Source organism: Dendrobates tinctorius, unplaced genomic scaffold (genome assembly GCF_039654945.1).
Source record: "Dendrobates tinctorius isolate UK_male_01 unplaced genomic scaffold, ASM3965494v1 ptg000230l, whole genome shotgun sequence".
NCBI lineage: Eukaryota > Metazoa > Chordata > Amphibia > Anura > Dendrobatidae > Dendrobates > Dendrobates tinctorius.
In genome coordinates, this window is record NW_027361897.1 from 7,708,034 (window position 1) to 7,728,580 (window position 20,547).

Here is a 20,547-nt window from a genome sequence, read left to right on the forward strand (position 1 = left end):
GGCTAGTAGGAGGACTTCCGGGTCGTGACCTAAGGTGGAGGAGGAGCAGGCGCGCGTCCTCAGGAGGAGGAGGGGGAGCGCGCGTGCCCAGGCACAGTATGTGCACGCGCCCGCCGAGCAGGGGGGGCGGGAGCGTGCACCCGGCGCGGTCCGGAAGACCGGACGAAGGGGACCGCCGGACAGAGAAGAGGAGCCGGGGAGGACCGAGGACGGCGGCGCAGAGGGAAGCAGGATGCCGGGGGAAGGGTAAGCTGCGGCCGGGAGGAGGCAGAGAGAGGAGCGCGCGGCAGCCGCCGCGTGACACTAACCTTCATTAAAATGAACCATGCATGGGTTTCAAAAGATTTTGTCCCACCCTCCCCTGATAACACATAGGTTGCCAGAAAAAAGGCTCGCTTTTGTCCTCCTCTTCCTCTGACTTCTCCAATTCCTCCATTTGCAGCACCTGAAAGTCCAGCCTACACATCAACATATGCCATTTTTTAAACCACCCAAAATGGGCAGCCCCCCCACCCCAGGCCCAGGGTCAACACCTGCCGCACCTGGGCAAGTGCTGTTGCCCTGAACAGGTGTGTGGCCCCACCCTTGGGCGACGGGACTGGCACAGGGCCTCTCATAGTACAATAAAGTGTCTCTGACAGTGGGGACCCACCCTGTGCCAGTACCGGCGCCCACGAGTAGGTCCCCCCTGCTTGCTCAGGGCCACAGCACTTGCAATACTTACCTCTCCCTGCTCCACCGCCGTGACGTCTTCTGCCTTTCCTGACAGTGACATTCAGGTTACAGAGCATGATGACATCACGTCTGTGTGCCCTCTACCGAAACAGTACAGGTGCAGAGAGCTTTAAAATGGCAATGCTGAGGAGTCCAGAATAGAGCAGTGCCCAGCGAGGAGAGGTATTTAATTTTTTTAAATTTTGGGAGCATTTTTTAGGGATCAATATACACTGGAGAATGAGATTTGGGGCCCATCATACACTGGAGCATCATCCATTTGGCCCATCATAAACTGGAGCATTCCAAATGGGGGACATCAGACACTGGAGCAGCATTTACGGGGCCCATTATACACTGGATGAATAGAAATGGGGCCCATTATATATGGAGCATAATTTGGGCCCATAACACACTGGAGCATCGTCCATGGAGACCAACAAATACTGGAGCATTCCAAATGTGGGACATCAGACACTGGAGCAGCATTTACGGGACCCATTATACACTGGAGTATTAGAAATGGGGCCCATTATATATGGACTCTATGGAGCATTATTTGGGCCCATAAGACAGTGGAGCATCATCCATGGGGACCAACATATACTGTAGCATTATGTGGAGTTCATCATATACTGTATGGAACATAATATGGGACCAATTATTCTGTATGGAGAAATATATGGGGCTCATTATTCTGTATGACGCACTAGGTGGTGGCCATAATACTGAATGGAGTAGTATACTGTCCGTTTTTTGCGCTATTGTAGAATTTAAAATAGATAATATCAGTCATGTCATGTAAGCAGTGAAGTATTTTTCATTGTACTACACCTATATTTCTGTGCCGTATCGGAGCATTATGAATTGTGGTATGTGTTAAAAGGGTGCACTGACACTCTTTGGCCCAGGGCACACGAAAACCTGGTACCAGCCCTACCCCCCCACAACTTTAGCCAAATAACCCCCAGTTTTCAAAGCGTAACCTATTTTTATAAAGTAAATTAAGGTTGCCAAGCTTAAGTAATAAGAATTGATGTCATTGGCATTGAAATGGGCACTCACTATAGGTGTGTTTACTGTCCTCCACTCCCTGCCGACTTTGCTTCCCCATTGACTTGCATTGGGTTTCGTGTTTCAGTCGGACCCCGACTTTTTCCTATAGTCAGCCGATTTTGTTCGACCCGACTTTTTAGAAAGTCGGGTTTCATGAAACCCGACTCGACCTGAAAAAATGCAAAGTCGCTCATCTCTAGGTATAACTAACCACAGTTGGTTACTATGCCCAGGCAACGCTGGGCTCTTCAGCTAGTATATATATATATATATATATATACAGTATATACATATATATATATATATATATATATGAATATATATTAGTATTCACCATATATAACATTTATAATAGTGCTTCCCACCCCCAGTCCTCACAGCTCCCAACACATCATGTTTTCAGGATTTCCTTACTATTGTAGGTGAAGGAACATTTGGCAATTCCTGATGCCTTAATAGTAATTCCATCACCTTTTGTAATACTGAAGAAATCCTGAAAATGTGTGGGAGGCTGTGAGGACAGGAGATGGGGAAGCACTAGTATGCTCATGCTGTAGTATATACACACTGTAATACATAACTATATACAATATGTTACTCATTATGTGTATAAGCACATGTGGGGGAATGCCAGGGCTGTAGTCGTGGCTGAGAGTAAATGCTTATACACACCCTGGTCTCTCGCCACATGAATACAATGTCCTTTCGTCAGCATACTTGACTCTCTGCTTTCTGCACCTTCAGGGTCCTCTCTGATCTGATAACAGTTTCCTTCTGACGATTGCACGCAAAGAGAGACAGAGTCCAATTCCAACAATAAACAAACAGATTTACTTGTTTCTATACGCAGTACGTTCAGTTCAGTTACAGCATTGACATGAGATTCCACACAGTACACATCCTTCACTGTTCCTGTGCTCTTCCTCATGACTCTGGGTATTCTCCCGCTGCGTGCTGTCTCACTTGGTACTGCAGCATTCTCCCTATCTGGCTTAACTTACACTGTCTGTTTCACCCAGACATAAAGCCATATGCCCACGTAGTAAACCGCTGTTAGGGACGGCAGAACGCACTAAATATAAATTAACGTAAAGTTTGTTCGCCGCCCGGGGTCCACCATGCAGAAGGTATTAACACTACTGCTAGATAATGGCGGACACTAAATATGGCGGTATATCGCACACGGGTTGAACGTCACCCTGTGTGCACAGGGTGTACTCTGTTAACTTCACAGAGACGCTAAAGCATTAACTTTATATACTCAGCCTGTTGGACTGACAGGTCTCAGAGAAGTACACGCATGGTATATGGTCGCAGGAGCTGGGCCCAAGGCAGAGGGTCATAGTCTGTCTAGACCTACCGTCCGTGCGGCGTCCCAACTGCGGACGCCAGGAGGAGCTGCAGACTGCAGCGCGGCAACAGACACTGCCGCTAGTCGACAGTGCCCGGTAGCAAGCACACTGTTGGACGCTAGCAATGTGGAGGATGCTGTTGTGGCTTGTAGCTTGCCACTGGCTGGCGCTGACTCTAAACTAAGTCATTATACACACTCGAAATATCAGAGGGAGGGGATCTTAATGAGTCATTCGCAGGTTCATGCATCCATCATGATTCACACAGTTAGCAACAAGAGACTATACTAGCGCATGGCTGAGCGGCCATGCAAACCTTTTATAGCCGGGACTTTCCGGAAGCTTCCAGATCCCAGTAATGGACCAATCAGCTCATGAGAAGGACCTGGGCATGTGACTCCTGATCTCCAATGGGAGATCGTCTCATGAGCATGCTCAGTAGAGCGACGGAGGGACTAAGCCTCTGGAGTGATTTGCTGCTGAGCAGCCTGCATTGCCATTGCTGACCCAAAGGTGGCAGCAATAGCCAGACCCACAGAGCAAGTCTGGGCAGGGCATCTGGGATGCTGGGATTGCTGAGCAATTTCCTCTGTGGTCGAGAGACAATGGGAGTCCACAGAATGTGAGGCTCTGGATTCCTGCTGAACCACCGCAGAAACCTGACGCCTAGAATAACCCACCCCTCTAGGGCCCCCCCCTCCTGAGCCCTCCAATCCATCAAATACATTTTTTTGCCATGTACCACCTTGTGTCCCACAGAGGCTTTGGCCTCAGGCTTGTCCGAAGACAAGTCTGATGTCCCGGCAGATGACTCGGAAAACCGGGACATGTGAACAGGTTTGAGAAGGGACACGTGGAAGGCGTCAGGGATGGCTAAGTCGCCAGGAGCAGAAGTTGGAGCAGGGCGCCGATGTGTGTCGGTGGGCGTCTTCATTCTCACTTTAGAGGCTTGAGTAACATGCGGGGTGCGACCCAGGCAGTCGCGAACCTCCATTGCTCGGTCTGGCACCGGCCGGGGACCAGTAACCCAGCTGGCCTCTGTTTAGAGGAGCTGCTCCGAGTAGAAGAGGTGCATACCTGAATGTATTATTTAGTGTCCCGGGCCCTGTGCAGCCACCAATAAGACCTTGCCAGGAGTTTTGTGGTCTGCTTGTAGCCAAAGTGACCAGCCTCCCTGGACGCGTGTGCCCACACGAGAACCTTGGACCGCAGATGAGGCGGGACAAAGGTCTTGCCTGGTGGTACTGACTCGAGGGTGACGGAGCCACGGTCTTCAGATTCCCAGTAGGGGGCGCGGAAAAATCCGCAGGCACCTCCGCAGAGGCTACTTGGATGCTTCCCCCATGCACCTTCCCACACAGTTTTTGCTCCATCCCAGTATTTTCCCAGAGGACCACTCTATATGAGGGGAATGGCAACGGAGCCAGGGAACCCCGAGGAGCACCTGATCGATGCCCTCTGGCATAATGAGCAGGGACAGCATCTCCTGGTGAGGTGGTGGAATTGAGAGCCTAAGGGTGCTGTTTGGTGGGTAGTCTGGGATGATAAGGTCGACCCATTGACTACCTTTATGGGCACTGGGTGAGGAAGTGGTACCAACGGGATAGCGTGCTGTTGGGTGAAGGACGAGGACATAAAATTCCCTTCTGTCCCGGAATCCACCGTGACCTGTACCTCCCAGGAGGAATCACCGCTATCTAATGTCCCTAGGAGCGCCGATTTGGGGGCGAAGGTCTCCATAGCGAATAGACCCCCACCAATTACCAGTGGACGCAATTGTTTTTTCGGCTGCTGCGAACACCCATTAGCCAGGTGACCAGACTGTCGACACTGGTAACAGCGTGTGGAGCTTTGTGCCGGACGCGTCTTGAGACCGTCACAGGACACCTCCATGGGCTCTGGTTGTAAATTCTCCTGCTCGGGTTGATCTAGAGGTTCAAAGAGGTTGTAAGCCAAGCTAACCTTCCGTCTGGATTGAGCACGCTCCAGCCCATGCTCTGAAAAACGGAGATTGATGCGGTTGGAAATGGCTATCAGCTCTTCCAGACTTACGGGAACCTCCCTGGTAGATAGAGCATCTTTAACATGCTCCGCCAAACCTCTCCAGAACACAGGGATGAGGGTCTTATCAGGCCGTTCCAGCTCGGAAGCCAATGTCTGGAAACAGATGGCGTACTGGATGACCGAGAAGGATCCCTGTGTTAACGTCAGTAACTGGAGAGAGGTGTCGTGAGTGACCCGTGACCCCAAAAAGACCTGCTTAAGGGATGTTAAGAACTGAGCAGCGGTCCAAACCTCTGGGTCACCACGCTCCCACAGTGGCATGGTCCACTCCAACGCCCTGCCCGACAGAAGGGAAACGAGAAACCCCACCTTGGCCCATTCTGTAGGGAATCGCGCGGCCAGTAACTCAAGCTGGATAGAGCACTGGCTCACGAAACCCTTGCAGGAGGCGCTGTCGCCAGAAAATTTATCGGGCAATGGGAGGCGGGAAACTGTCGGTGCAGGCGTTGGACGTGGACACACGTGAGACAGCCTCTGCGACTGCATGAGCAGCAGCCTCAGTAAATTTCGCAGCTGAGGTGGCTCTCTCTCGAGAGTGGCCAACCTGCCCTCAAGCTGCCGATTGTACTGCAATAGCTGCTGCTGCTGGTCCGCCATTACTAGCCAGACCCTGGCGCTAGTATAAAGTTAGGGATGGCGGAACGCACTAAATATAAAATAACATAAAGTGTGTTTGCCGCCCGGGGTCCACCGTGCAGAAGGTGTTAACACTGCTGCTACATAATGGCGGACACTACATATGGCGGTATATCTCACACGGGGTAAACGTCACCCGGTGTGCACTGGGCGTACTCTGTTAACTTCACAGAGACGCTAAAGCATTAACTTAAATACTGAGCCTGTTGGACTGACAGGTCTCAGAGAAGTGCACGCATGGTATATGGTCGCAGGAGCTGGCCCAAGGCAGAGGGTCAGAGTCCGTCTAGACCTACCGTGCATGCGGCGTCGCAAATGCGGATGCCAGGAGGAGATGCAGACTGCAGCGCGGCAACAGACACTGCCGCTAGTCGACAATGTCCGGTAGCAGGCGCACTCGCACTGTCGGACGCTAGCACTGTGGAGGATGCTGTTGTGGCTTGTAACTTGCCACTGGCTGGCGCTGACTCTAAGCTAAGTCCCTATGCACACTCGTAATATCGGAGGGAGGGGATCTTAATAAGTCATTCGCAGGTTCATGCATCCATCATGATTCACACAGTTAGCAACTAGAGACTATACTAGCGCATGGCCGAGCAGCCATGCAAACCTTTTATAGCCGGGACTTTCCGGAAGCTTCCAGATCCCAGTGATGGACCAATCAGCTCATGAGAAGGACCTGGGCATGTGACTCCCGATCTCCAATGGGAGATGGTCTCGTGAGCATGCTCAGTAGAGCGACAGAGGGACTTAACCTCTGGAGCGATTTTCTGCTGAGCAGCCTGCATTGCCATTGCTGACCCAAAGGTGGCAGCAATAGCCAGACCCACAGAGCAGGTCTGGGCAGGGCATCTGGGAAGCTGGGATTGCTGCGCTATCTCCTCTGCAGTCGAGAGACAATGGGAGACCGCAGAATGTGAGGCTCTGTATTCCTGCTGAACCGCTGCAGGAACCCGACGCCTAACAACCGCCACATCTTGGAACAACCTACCTTTCTATTCTGCTGTGACTTGTGCTGCAGCTTCTCCTGAAGCTTCTTTCTGTAGCTTCTGACCGACATAGGCCCTGGATGACTGGGCTATTATGTTTAACTTTGCTTCGTAAGCTGAGTAGCCCATGCTCTAAGGCCTGCCCAAGCTGTCTGGGCTCCCTGGCCCTACTAACTCTAATCAAGAAGTCCTCCTGCTTATCTGCAGCTTACCCCTGCTGAGTCAACTTTTACTTATCCTAGCCTAGATGTGCTAAAATGCCCCCCTTTAGTGGGCTAAAGGTACTGTCACACTTAGCGATGTACCAGCGATCCCGACCAGCAATATGACGCGGTCAGGATCACTGGTACATCGCTAAGTGGTCGCTAGTGAGCTGCCACACAGGCAGATCTCACCAGCGACATCGCTGGGGACGGGGATCGCTACTTACCTGTCACACCAGGCGATCCTGCGTCCTCCCGCCCGGCTCCACTCGTCGCTCGTCGTCACAGCAGGAAGCGCCACAGGAAGCTGACGACAAGAAACAGTCCAGCCTGTTCTCGCGCGATCAGCGATAACCAGCGGGGGAGCGGGTCGGAGGTAAGTATCAGACATAGAGATATCGCTAGCAATATCGCTATAACGTCACTAGTTATAGCGATATTGCTAGTGATATCTCTTAGTGTGACATGCCCTTAACTCTATTGCTACACTTTCCCTAAATAGGAAAACAATTACACATAAATACATTGCATTGCACAATAATATATACAGTATATATACATATATATATATATATATATATATATATATATACGCAGTATATATATAGTAAATTATCAGGAACTAGGGAACAAGTCCATCCTAGTACACCCCTTACACACACACTGCTCTATATGCATATACAGCTTTGGCAAAAATTATGAGACCTCTGTCCAGTTTTATAAAAATCAGCTTCTCTACATATCTCACAGCCATTCCATTCCAGTGTCAAGTGAATCCCAACCAGAGTACACTTCATTCTTCTTAATGTGCTTCTGATTAGGTGATCACCTGAACCAAATCTTATTTAACGAACAAAAGTATAAAAAAAAAACCTTGCTGTGATCTTCACAATCCTCTTGCAATAGGACAAGCTGGATGGCAAAACAAGCGCTAGTAATATCCCAAAAGTAATAGGAATGAATAAATAACTTTTAACCATTCCAAAGGAGTTGAAAAGAAAAGTCTTGAGTGAGGAATAGAAGGGCTCAATTCTGGCTTTGCTAGCAACGGGATACAGTGAGCGTCATGTTGCCTCCATCCTTAAAATTTCTAAGACAGCAGTCTATTTCAACAAGGTCAAGCAGCAGAAATTGGGGACAACAAAGCTACAGACCTGCAGAGGGCAAAAAACGGCTCTCCTCTGACCGGGATGACTGTCATCCTATACGAATGTCACTCAGCAACCACAGGATGACATCAAGTGACGTTCAAAAGGAATGGCAAATGGCAGCTGGGATGAAGTGTACGGCAAGAACATTTCATAAGAGGCTCCTAGAGGCACGGCTCAAGTAATCTAAAGCTAGAAAAAAGCCTTTTATCAATGAGAAGCAAAGAAGAGCCAGGCTGATGTTTGCCGAAGACTATAAGGATTGGACCATACAGGACTAGAGTAAGGTAATCTTTGTCATGACTTTGGACGGGATGGTTCTGCCTCAATCCTGGTCAGGTCAGGGTTGAGTCTAGTTCATCTCTCTTTGGTTCTGGGGTGGCTATTTAATGTTAGTGGTTCCTGGTTAAGTGTCAGTGATACTTCTGTGTACTCGGTTAGTGGTATCTGACCCAGGTTACTCATCTGTAATCGTTGTGCCTCTGTGTGTGAGCTTTGCTGTGTATAACCCAGTTTGTCCCCTGACTTTTGCCTCTGTTTCCTTCTCTGTACTGCCCTGGCCTTCCTGGTTCTCTGACACCTTGGCTCTCCATTGACTACGTTAACATTCTGTGCCCTGTACTCCGCGCTCTCGGCAGCTTCATTGTCCTCACGCGTGGTGGCTCCATCCCCTGCTATCCCGTGACTGCTTATCTCAGGTCAGTGACACTACCAGTGTCAATACAAACTTCTCTGATTAGTCTAATTTTCAGCTTTGCCCAGCACCTGGCCGTCTAATGGGTAGACGGAGACCTGGAGAAGTGTACAAGCCACAGTGTCTTGCACCAACTGTGAAATTTGGTGGAGGATCAGTGATGGTCTGGGGATGCTTCAGCAAGGCTGGAATTGGTCAGGTTAATCTTTGCAAAGGACTATGAATCAAACTGCATACAAGGATATCCTGGAATAACAGTTGATTCCTTCTGCTCAGGCAATGGTCCCCAACTCTGAGGACTGTTTTTTCCAGCAGGACAATGCACCATGCCACACAGCTAGGCCAATCAATGTGTGGATGAAGGACCACCACATCAAATCCCTGTCATGGCCAGCCCAATCACGAGACCTGAACCCCATTGCAAATCTCTGAATGTAATCAAGAGGAAGATGGATAGTCAAAAGACATCAAACAAAGAAAAACTGCTTAAATTTTTGTACTAGTAGTGGCATAAGGTCACCCAAAAGCAGTGTGAAAGTAGGAGAAGAGGGTTGCATTGACAATCCAACATAATGGGCAGCACTTTGAACACATTTTATAAGTGGTCATAAACTTGTAAATAGCTCATGAAAGAATAAAGTTATGTTAAAGCCAAGCACACCATTGTTTTTCTTGTGAAATTCTCAATAAGTTTGATGTGTCACATGACCCTCTTCCCATTGAAAAAAAAAAAGTTGGATCCAAAATGGCTGACTTCAAAATGGCCATCATGGTCACCACCCATCTTGAAAAGTTTCCCCCCTCCCATATACTAATGTGCCACAAACAGGAAGTTATCACCAACCATTCCCTTTTTATTTAGGTGTATCCAATAAATGGCCCACCCAGTATAACATGCAGGCTTGGAATTAAGAGCACCTGTTGATTTTTTTTCGAGGGGGGGATTTAGACTTTTGCTATGGGGCCCCATGATCTCTATGTATGCCACTGCCTGGGCATGTTGTAATGTCAAATCATAATAGGCCTTCTGGGGCTCACCAGTCAAATAGGGTGCCAATAACTCTGTCCACTACTCTGGAGGTAGCTTCTCACACTCCACCACCCACTCGAACACAGTCAAAAACACTTCTATATCATCTCCTGGAGTCATCTTTTGCATGGCTCATCTTACCGCTTTCTGTAAGTAGAAGTCATCACCTTGATGAGGGGGAGGGGCGGTTTCTCTGCTGCGGACCTCTTCCATCAGGAGTTCCATCTTCCTTTATTGTTGCTGAATCTGTTGTATTAGAAGTTTATTAGTCTCCTGCTGTACCTGATACTGCTGTTGTTGGCCCAGGACCTGGCGCATGAGTAGCTCCTCCATTTTGTCCGAACGCTGTTCCATCCCTGTAGCTGCCTTCACCCAGGACATATGGTTTATCTACTGCTGCTACACGTGTTCCTGGAACACTGCCACCATCCGAAACACCACGTGTGAGGGGTTGCCAGGCTTAGCTGCTCCTCGAGGTAGACACAGGACCACGTAAAGTCTCTGGTTGGTTTATTGTATCATAAACCAAAAACACAAACTGGTAACAGAAAAACAGCCTGTCCGGCTCAAAAGAAAGTAAAAAGTACATACGCAGTCCTGACCAGTACTTCTGGGACAATACCTCTGGCAGCTCTCACAGGAGCTTCAATACGGAGGCTTCCTTTTCCTCCTTACAACACAGACAAAGAAAAAACTGGCTGGACATTTAACTCCCTCCAGCCACACCCTGGAAGTGAAAATATGGTGGGTAGACATCCCGCCCATCTCTGAGCTACCCACCTGAAAGCCAGGCCCATATAGCGGCTGAATTGCTCTCAGCACATATCATGCTGGAGAAAACACTTTCAAATTATGCAGGAAAGTAATCTTTGTGACACATATCTCCCTTCATATACGACACCAGTGACCCTGACACACTACATAAAAATGTTAGAAAGAATACTGACTTGCATCCTCTCACTGATCAATCATCTCCTAATATAGCCAGAGAATTTGCACAAGAGTCCAGTAGAATATATGCAAAAATAAATGTGGGACATCCTTAACTCTAGCACAGATCTGCAGAGATTTTGTGCATCTACACACAGTTTTATCAAACACAGCTTCTGCCATGTAAAATAATGCCTTAATCTTGGTTCAAATCAGGTGTAGATGAGATGTGGCCAAAAACCATAACGACATGCTGAATCCTGTGGTCTGCCAATGACATAGGCTAAAAGAAAAGTTACTGCTAATTGTCCCACAGTGAACAGCTATTTTGTTTCATAATTGAACGGCAATTGATAATTAAATGACTTTAAGGTGCTGTTTGGGAATAAAACGAACAGCACTGGGACCAATGTTACTTAATAGACAAGTGTAGGTAAGAATTTTTTTCACTGACTGAATCTGCATCATACAGTAGTTTCTTTCATAAATTGGATGAGATTTGCCAACTCAAGCCTGGGTGCGCCGCAAAAAATTGTTTGCCATACAGAGCAGATAATGGATTGTACACAGACTGCATAAGGATGGAAAGTGTAAAAAATTATTTAGCTTTCTTGATGAGACTCTGAACCTACACTGACAATATGGTTTTCCAGCTGCTATTGTCTGCAACTTACTGTAATGTAGCTGCAAGAGTCTTGCAGTGTGACTACAAACACAGCTGTAATGAGCCTAAGGGATTGTTCAGTTGTATTTGTTTCCACTACAGGTTATGCCACTGATCAATAACATAATGACATCACTCAAATGAGGCCTAACATGTCATAGTGTCAGAGGTGATGACAAGTGAAGACTGGGAAGAAAAAGACCAGAACCATAAGGAATTTACTGTATTTTTTAGACTATAAGACGCACTTTTTCCCCATAAATTTTGAAGGAAAATGGGGGTAAGTGTTACAGGCCAGATGTACTTACCAGGAAACACATCCCAGTCTGATGTGAGGCTGTTTTGCAGATGATCGGTGGTGCGGGGGCTCCGCCGACATTTTTGGAAATAACGAAGCCCCTTCACATCCATCCCAGGCTGGTGCGCGGCAGTTTTGGAGATGCTAGATGGTGCGGGGGCTCCGCCAACATTTTGTGAAAGACCGAAGCCCCGCACTTCCATTGCTGTAATGAGTTGGTCTCCAGGAAAATGGCCACCGGAGGCGGTGCATGTGTAGATTGAGATCTCGGGAGACAAGATATTGCCTCACGAGATCTCGTCTATCAACTCATTACAGCAATGGAAGTGCGGGGCACTGGCCTTTCACAAAATGTCGGCAGAGCTCTTGCACCACCAATCATCTCCAAAACTGCTGCGCACCAGCTTGTGATGGATGTGTGGGGGCTTTCACAAAATGGCAGAGCCCAAGCACCACCGAACCTGCTGCACCAGTCTGGGATGAGTCAGATCATTGACAGACCACCGAACACCTCCTGTGACCCCACTCCACCAGCGGTCCCGATCACACCCTACCTCCCCAGGTAAGCTGATTAATTTTGGACTGTAAGACAGACCTTCATTTGAGGCATTAAATTTTTCCCTATTTTTCTTCTGAAAATTTGGGGTGCGTCTTATGGTCCAGTGTTACTCATAGTCCGAAAAATATGGTAGATGATGATTGGGTGGTAAGCTGTGGCCTCCGGACAGATTAGCAGTGAGGTGAGTATAATATATATATAGATATATGTGTGTGTGTATATATATATATTTTTTTTTTTTTAACCTCTCCATTTATTATGTTCTCTCTCAGATTGATAAGCATATTCTAACATCAATTGGGGCACATTCAATTTACATCCAATGAATTCAATGCCACACAACTTGAGGGGAAGTCTATCAAAGAGCAGGAATACATGTGAGCTGCGACTCAGAGGTGTCATATAGTCTTTATTTAAAAGGAATAAAGTCGTTTTAGAGTGAATAATGCTTGATAAATAATATAACAAACTAGAACTTGGGTGTACAGAGCATTCCCACAGTGTAATGAAAAGACTGCTGAACTCATGCACTGTCATTTTGAGCCACAGCAAGAAATGGTGAAGAAAATGAGAAACAAGGAAACTGTTATCTCATGAATTCAACAACTTCCAGCGTGGAATTGAAAGTATGTGGAAAGGGTGGAAGGTATGGTCGAGTGGATAAAAGGCACAAATTGAAGCCCTGCAAGATGGGGTTGAATTCATCGACTGAAAAGGGCATCATGGATATGTAAGGGGTTGTAAAGACCTCCACCATCCTCCCGGTTAAATGTTGATAATTGTGTATGTTTTAATACCTAATGCTGCTATGTACACTACTGTTCAAAAGTTTAGGGTCACTTAGAAATGTCCTTATTTTTGAAAGAAAATCACAGTTTTTTCTAATGAAGCTAACATTAAATGATTCAGAAATACACGATATACATTGTTAATGTGGTAAATGACTATTCTAGCTGCAAAAGTCTGGTTTTTAATGCAATATCTTCATAGGTGTATAGAGGCCCATTTCCAACAACCATCACTCCAGTGTTCTTATGGTACTTTGTGTTTAATAACTGTGAATGAAGGGTAATGGATGGTTAGAATACCCTTGAAAACCCTTGTGCAAGTATGTTAGCACAGCTGAAAACAGATTGGTTGATTAGAGAAGCTATAAACCTGACCTTCCTTTGAGCTAGTTGAGAATCTGGAGCATTACATTTGTTGGTCCCATTAAACTCTCAAAATGGCCAGAAAAAAAGAACTTTCATGTGTAACTCGACAGTCTATTCTTGTTCTTAGAAATGAAGGCTATTCCATGGGAGAAATTGCCAAGAAACTGAAGATTTCCTACAACGGTGTGTACTACTCCCTTCAGAGGAGAGCACAAACAGGCTCTAACCAGAGTAGAAAGAGAAATGGGATGCCCCGCTGCACAACTGAGCAAAGAAAAAAGCCAAGGAAAAGAAAAAGCCATATCTGAGACTTGCTAATAAAAGGAACAGATTAATATGGGCAAAAGAACACAGACATTGGACAGAGGATGATTGTTAAAAAGTGTTATGGACAGACGAATCCAAGTTTGAGGTGTTTGGATCACACAGAAGAACATTTGTGAGACGCAGAACTGAAAAGATGCTAGAAAAGTGCCTGACGCCATGGTGGAGGTATTGTGATGGCCTGGGGTTGATTTGGTGCTGGTAAAGTGGGAGATTTGTACAAGGTAAAAGGGATTTTGAATAAGGAAGGCTATCACTCCATTTTGCAAAGCCATGCCATACCCTGTGATTAATTTCATCCTACAACAGGACAATGACCCAAAATCACACCTTCAAATTATGCAAGAACTATTTAGGGAAGAAGCAGGCAGTTGGTATTCTATCTGTAATGGAGTGGCCAGCGCAGTCACCAGATCTCAACTCCATTGAGCTGTTGTGGGAGCAGCTTGACCATATGGTATGCAAAAAGTCCCATCAAGCCAAACCAACTTGTGGGAGGGGCTTCCGGAATCGTGGGGTGAAATTTCTTCAGATTACCTCAGCAAATAACTGCTAGAATGCCAAAGGACTACAATGCTGAATTGCTGCAAAGGGAGCATTCTTTGACTAAAGCAAAGTTTGAAGGAGAAAATTATTATTTCAAATAAAAAAAATTTTTTCAAACCTTGTCAATGTTTGGACTAGATTTTAAATTCATTTGGCAACTCATTTAATTAATAAAAGTATGAGTTTTCACGGAAAACACAAAATTATCTGGGTGACATCAAACTTTTGAATTGTAGTGTATATAATGTTATTTGCCTAATTTATCTTGTGTGTATATTGAATAGGGAAAGTACAGTATTTAAGTTGGGCCACTAAAGGAGGGCATATTAGCTTACATAAGATCAGAAATAGTTAACATAGGAGGGGCCAACCGGGGGTAAGACAGCAAGTTCCCAGCATTTTAGTCAGTTGGGCCTGGGAGCTTAGACAGGCTAGTAGGGCCTAGGAGCCCTGTACAGGGTGGTTGGCCCTGCAACATTTCAAGTAAGGAGCCCAGCTCATCCCGAGCCTCAGAATAGAGGAAAACTGGGAAAGAATGCATGGCGGCTACATTATGAAGACCATCAGCTACCTAGGCAGACGCCTGAGTGTCTGGGGTGAAACGGACAGGAAACTCCTGGATTGACTGGTCAGTCGGATTGCTGTGGTACTGGGAAGTATGGTATGACCTGGCTGTGTTCCTCAAGAGACAAGGGATAGCACAGGGACAGTAACTGACTGACTCTGTAAAGAACCGTGTGCTGCATGTGAACTGGACGAGCTGTGTCAAGTGCTGAATAAAGTTAACTGTTTAAAGTTAGACCTGGACTCTGCCTGTCTTTGTCGAGTAGCAGAATCAAGGAACCCTCACCGCCTCAGGGAGGACCCTGAGGGCCAGACAAGTGAGACAGAGGGACTTTGTGTGTATGTTGCTGGCTGGCCAGGGTGTGCCTAAGCAGCCATCATAGCGGGACATGACTACGGCCCTGGCACCCTGTACAGATAGATAGAGCAAAAGAAAAAAAGGATGTAAGTACAGAAAATTGGGGGAGGATAATTCATCTATTTTGGGGAAAGATAAATTACATCATTAAATCAGGGAGGGTAGCTCTCAATTTGAGAATAGTGACATTGTGCATATAGGGCAATAACATGTTATTAGGATATGCAAATGATAGATAATGTTCAGAAGACTGGAAAAGAAACATAAATAATTTGCTTGTAAACTACGTAACATTGGTAAAACAATTGATTCATGAACATAAAAGTTTATCATGAACCTAAAAAGTTTATCATGATTTGGAAGGGAACATTTACCAAAATATTGCACAAAACCTTTTATGGCACATCAATATAATAGAAATATATGATATTTTATAGACCAAACATACAGATATACAATTATATAATAAAAATTATGATAAAAAATACATATTTAATTAGTTACTAAAATGGTAATAAAAAAAGAATAAAATGATTAAAAACAATAAGAATTATAAAAAGACCTCTGTGATTTCATTCAATGCATGTGGTTTCAGAGTATTTAATCTATAAATCCAATAGATTTCTTTCCTGTTAACTTTTGAATTTAATTAGGTGTATTTGCTGGAATCTGCTCTATAGGGCTAATCCTCAAATTGTCAAATTCTTTATCATGAACTAGAGTGCAATGTCTGGATAGACCGTGTAAAGGAATCCTTTACGGATTTTTTGTGTATGAGAATTCAATCTACAATGCAATGGATGGGTGGTCCTGCTAACATTGTTTTCCACATTTGCAATTTATAACGTAGATAACAAATTCTGTGTTACAGTTTAGAACCTGTTTAATATTGAACTTCTCATTTGTAGTCGTTGAGGTTACACAATTAGAACCGTGATTTATAGTGCGACAGCATTGGCACTTTTTTGTACCACAATTATAGATGCCATTGAGTTTATTTATGAGATTCTGAATAGAGTTGAGCGAAACAGGTCGGTCAGATTCAAAAGTCGCTGACTTTCGCCAAAGTCGGGTTTCGCCGAGCGAAACCTGACCATAGCGTGAGGTCGGCCATGTGGTCGTAGACCCAAGCGCCAAAGTCGGATTTCACAGAATGCTTGCACGTGACTTTTTTTTCAGCCAATGAGCAAGGACGTACACTGTGGGCAACGAGATGACATGTGCAGCATCTGGGAGAGAGAGAAGGAGAGAGATTTTGCACACTTTAAAAAAGCGGTCTGGCATGTAGGTGTCCCCCACTCCCTGCCGACTTTGCTTCCCCATTGACATGCATTGGGTTTCGTGTTGCAGTCGGACCTCAGACTTTTCCCGATAGTCGGACGATTTCGTTCGACTCGACTTTTGAGAAAGTCGGGTTTCATGAAACCCGACTCGACCCTAAAAAAGGCAAAGTTGCTCATCTCTAATTCTGAAGGTTCACTCCTGGGGCCACAATATTTTTAAATGTAGGGGCTCTTTGAAAGGTAATCCCAGGGTTTTTAGGAAGAGTCACCAACTCTTGCTGCCCCATCCGTTGCATGTCTGGAGGAACCTAGGGTGCGCTTTCCTGAGGAGGCCCGGTGGATCTGGGGAATGATTAATGAGACGAAGCGGCGAGAGTGTAGCATTGTGAAAGAATTGCTGTGGCCCGGTGGGGAAGCTATGGTTGGACGGTTGACCAGCGGTGTGATTCGGCACTTTGATTCCACAAGGTGTTACGGCTTTATCCTGGAGACCAGCACTGGGGATAAAGTCTATGCCATCGTCGGGTCCATGGCTTTTGAAGGTCCCCTTCAGTTATAGGACCATGTCAGTTTTATAAAGGAATAAGGGCCCATGAGGGCCATATGCGGTGGCTGTGAGGATGGCCTCTATTCGGGAGGAAGAACCACCACAGGAGGCACAGTGTTGGCAGTGGCCGACAGCAACAGTCGCAGTTTCTGCAGTTAGGCAGGATGAAGCATTGTCTGAACAGAGTGTGGTGGCCGCAGGTGAATCACCGGAGCAGGCACCTCTGGCAGCCATGGGGCCTCTGCTGGAGGGGGTGTGGAGCAGAAGAAAATAGTGGAGATCTTTGGCTCATAAAGATATTATTTTTCAGGGTCCAAATGTAGCCCACTATACCAATCAGCGGCCATGTATTGGTTGATGCAGACCCTTTAAAATGTCATGCCGATTGCACCTACTGGATGACAGGGACTGTTCCGTATCTCTAAAAAGGCAGAGGACCTTATATAGCACCAAGGACTAGGTGCCAGTGGTGGCCAACATGGTCACAGTGGAACGCTTTTGCTTTTCTCTCTCCAAGTTTTAGTTCCGCCCGTTGCACATCTCCTGCTGTATCACAGGGCTGAAACCATATGAGGGTTGGGTGCTGTGGACTTCTTTAGGAACTGGACTATTTTATCCTTGAACTTTGCCCTCCTTTTAACCTTGAACAGTTCCCCTGTTAAAAAAAGCAGCCTACCAGTATTATACTGTGCCCGTGATCTGCTCAAAGGAGGAAGGGTTAAGGATTTGTGCAGGAGGACCCGAGGAGCAAGCCAGGTCAGCACTATGAGGACTGTTGTTAAGTGGTCATCGGGCAAGTATGTTTGAATTGGTTCCAGGAGTCAGGGGACCGGGGTCAGACGGACCCACTTTGAGAGAAACTGCGATGTTTTAATGGACTATGTTGCTTTTCTGCTTCAAGAGCCATTATGATTGGGGACAACCATATTTTATGAGGGAGGGGTGTAAGGAGGTGGCAAGGACCCTCATGTGCCTCCTCTCTCCTGTACGCCAAGCATGTGTGCCCCATGCAGTACCCCACCTGTATATTATTGTATTAATTTTATGTATTACTGGTTTAGCAATGTATTGTGTTGTGTCTGTGTGTATGTTCTTGTAATGTGTAACCTGTACTGTATATATAATCTGTTGCAAGTGTTGAGGTTAGTGACAGAAAGGGTTAAGTCAAAAGGGGGTCAGTCCAGCAGGCTGAAAAAGCAGTAATTTTCTGTTTCTGCAGCAGAGCCCGGGCAGGCTTGCCCAGGGCAGTATGCTCCATATCATCGGGAGCAGAGGACACCCCTGGAGGGGAAATAAAAGGACTGCCAAGGACTACCAGGCAGTGTGGGCAGGCACCAGAGCAGTGAAAGTGCCTGCAGAAGGACAGTTTGTTCCCAGACTCTGGATGGGAGCTGTGAATGCTTCACTGCTTGGGAAAGATGCAGGGTAAGTGCAGGAGGCATTACCTCATTTAATTCCCTGTTCTTAAAAGTTTTCTACTGTTGGAACAGAACCATTGGTGTGTATTGCATCTGGATGAGACTTTTCCGGCATTGAGAGTAACCAAGTAATTGAGGTAACCGACTGTGCTCAAGGGCTGGGACTTTATCGTTTTTTTTATGTGCAAGAGGCCAGGGTGCTTATTGACTGTAACTTTGTGGACTCGCCCACGACTACCACCCCATGCCACCTTGTTACAGATGTGCCATAAAAGGTTTCGTGCAATAGAAGTATCACATGGTAAATGTTTTAACTCTTCCAGTAGCATTTATATAAACAGTATTCAATCAAATAATAATCTCTTGTCCCTCTGATGGGACAGTCCACTGGATAGAGGGGCCATCCAGATAGTCAGTTTTTTTTGGGATTCATGTTGGGATGAGTACTTTTCCATTTCCCATCTTTATTTTATTTATTTATTTATTTTTTTCCCCCTTTTTTCATTTTCTTCTTCTCATTTTCTTAAATATTTATCCTACAATTAAATAGATGCCTAGATGAGTTATATTATTATACCTACACACTTGATCGATTTTTTTTCTCTATGCATATCACATGTATGTCATATGCCACCCCATGTGGTACCTGATCCTACTTTGACATCTGTCATGTGTTTTTGGCATCTATGTTTGAAACCTTCATTGCTATTTAAATGACACCTTTGTTGTTTTTACTGTATACTTGTGGTATTTCCTGATGAAGAACTAATTTGTACTTTGAAGCGAGTAGATAAAACCACCATTTCATTTTGTATCCTGGGATATACGTCTCATTAACTGTCAGCAAGCGCAGAAACCATCCACAAACCTTACCCTGCAACACTGGCAAGCAATAAACTCTTAGAAGGCAGATTCCCTCATACCTAGTGCAAATAATCCTTAGTGGCTGCTTAGCAAGAGTCCCCACTGTTACTATGAAATTCAAGTATTTAAACCCTTTCTGTTTTATTAGTTGTTGGTTTCAGAACAAAATAAATCAATAAGCTCCATTATACCATCTTAAAATAAAGTTGTGTATATTGTAAAGCAACCGCGTCCATGCTGTGCAGAGATGAGGCTGTGACCCAGCAAGTTCAAACAAAAAATGTGTTTAATGTTCACAAAAACACTCACAGTGCACAACACGCTGTATCCGACAGATCCCACTACCTTCCTGCAGTCCGTTTCAAAAATAAAAGCCCATACCGGGTTTTCCTGAATAAACTCCTTGGTTCAAATAACTTGACCTGGCTCAAATTCACTTTTATTCTGCCCTGTGAGTCACGTCACAGGGACACATAGCGACCCTCACATATGACTCCGGTCGCTGCCTCACAATATATACCACCATGTAAATACTTCTTATACATACTTTATTCTTTGGTCTTAAGATACACGATTATTAAGACAAACTCTTTCTAAAACGTGTGTGCATCTTACAGACCGGAGGCAGACTCCTGTCATGGAGAAGAACAGACACCGTGTCCTTCTTGATCAAAGAGAGAACTGTTCTCTCTTCTCCTGCCCCACACTGATCTATGCAATCAGTTACCATGACCTGAATGGAGGCTGCACATCTGGAGCAGTTGAATGACCTTCCTCTTGACCAGCTCTAAAACCTTTCATGTCATGTGATCAGTCACATGCCTGAAATGAACTTCAAGGTGTGATAATGTGTAAATATGCAAGTGGCAGAGCTGTGTGTGTTTATAAATGTGCATGTTGTTAGTAGTGTTGAGCGATACCGTCCGATACTTAAAAGTATCGTATCGGATGGTATCGGCCCATCTAAAAAAAATATCGGGTATCGCTGATTCCGATACCGGAAGTCCCATTCAAGTCTATGGGACTTCCGGTATCGGAATAAGAAAAACCCTATTTTTGCCTTGTACAGCCTCTCTGGGGTCTGTACGGGCCTTTCGGGGGGCTGTGCCGGCCTGCCGGGGGGGTCTGTGCAGGCTCCGGTGGTCTGTGCAG